The sequence below is a fragment of the Scyliorhinus torazame genome, chromosome 16 (assembly GCF_047496885.1).
Source record: "Scyliorhinus torazame isolate Kashiwa2021f chromosome 16, sScyTor2.1, whole genome shotgun sequence".
Classification (NCBI taxonomy): Eukaryota; Metazoa; Chordata; class Chondrichthyes; order Carcharhiniformes; family Scyliorhinidae; genus Scyliorhinus; species Scyliorhinus torazame.
In genome coordinates, this window is record NC_092722.1 from 10,741,734 (window position 1) to 10,743,455 (window position 1,722).

At 41.8% G+C, this 1,722-nt stretch overlaps 1 non-coding gene across 1 annotated transcript; it reads left to right on the forward strand.

Annotated features, from left to right (window-relative positions):
* Positions 1-460: 460 nt before the first annotated feature.
* LOC140393402 (U2 spliceosomal RNA) lies at positions 461-658 on the forward strand. The gene has a single exon (XR_011935593.1). It is a non-coding gene; the product is annotated as a U2 spliceosomal RNA (small nuclear RNA).
* Positions 659-1,722: the final 1,064 nt, after the last annotated feature.

Consider the following 1,722-nt stretch of genomic DNA (forward strand, 5'->3'; position numbering starts at 1 on the left):
GTAATACCCTCGTATGCAGTATATACAATACAACAGTGGTGACTACCACAGTCAGCTACAGCTCAGGGGTTAGCACATTCTCCCTTTGAGTCGCAGGTTGCACCAGCAATCTAGGCTGACACTCCAGTCAGTATTGCACTGTCCAAAGTAGTGTCTTTCAGATGAAATGTTAAACTGAGGCCCATGTGCCTGCATCGGTGAATGTAAAAGATCCCATGACATCATTTATTTTTGAAGGGTAAGGTGTTATTTCTGATTTAGCACAGGGCTAAAGAGCAGGCTTTTAAAGCAGACCAAGGCAGCCAGTAGCACTGTTTAATTCCCGTACCGGCCTCCCTGAACTTGTGACAATAAGCGATTTTCATTTCATTTCATTTCATGTCCTGGCCAATATTTATTCAATCAACTTCTCAAACAACCAGAAAACTTTTTTAAAAATATCTCGTTAAGGTTTATGGGGATCGCTTCTCGGCCTTTTGGCTAAGATCAAGTATAGTAACTGCTCTGCCTTTTGGCTCAGATCTGGTATGTCTCTCTTGTGGCGACCATGAATTGGATTCAATTTGAATTGGTTTTTGGAGCAAAGGAGCCGGATTAGGGTTTCGGCCCTGTCCACACTCTGAGCCCTGGCTTGGTAACTCAGAGAAAGTGATTTTTTTTAAATTAAATTGAGGTTTATGGGGAATTTGTGAGTTCTCACTGGCTACCACATCCTGAATACATTTCAAAAATTCTTAATTGGCTACAAAAGGGTGGGTTTAGCACACTGGGCTAAATAGCTGGCTTTTAAAGCAGACCAGCAGCACGGTTCAATTCCCATACCAGCCTCCCCGAACAAGTGCCGGAATGTGGCGACTAGGGGCTTTTTACAGTAACTTCATTGAAGCCTACTTGTGACAATAAGTGATTTTCATTTTCATTTCAAAGCGCTTTCACACCTCTGGCCATGAAGATTGCTATTATGAACAAAGCTTTCTTTAGCTTTCAATTTCTTAGTTTTCATCATCTTGATTAATAAGGGGATTGGGGGTTATGGGGATGAGAAACATAACAGCCATGATTGAATGCCGGAGCAGACTCGATGGGCCGAATGGCCTAATTCTGCTCCTATGTCTAATGGTTTTACCACTAAAATACTGTGAGCAGCCACTCCAAAAAAAGGGAAATCAAACTTCCAAACTATGCAAAAGCAAATTGCTGTGGATGCTGGAAATATTCAGCAGGTCTGGCAGCATCTGTGGAGATGGGAGTCTGAAACATCAATACGGTTTCTCCCGACACAGATGATGCCGACTACTGAGTATTTCCGACGTTTGTTTTTGTTATGAAGATAAGTGATTGGCAGGAGTACTTGTAGCCCCCTGATTTCCATTGCATGCCCCACTAGTCCACACATGCGTTTTTCTCCCAGCTGTTAATGTGAACAGAGATTATAAAACTGTGTCCATAACATTTGCACTGACTACTTCTACGTTGATTAACAACCACCGTTTGTGATGTGCTGACCAAAATGTAATAACCATTTTAAAAGCACATAAGAACCCCTCCCTAGTTATGTGGCTTTTAGTCTGGGGAAACTATCTCTCCGCATCTAGCCTGTCAAACTTTCCGAACGTTTAATATATTTCAATGAGACTACATCATTCTTGTAAACTCCAAAGAATATTACATATGTTGCCTGACATTAGGATATACGACATACAAACACTCCAGCCCAAGCCA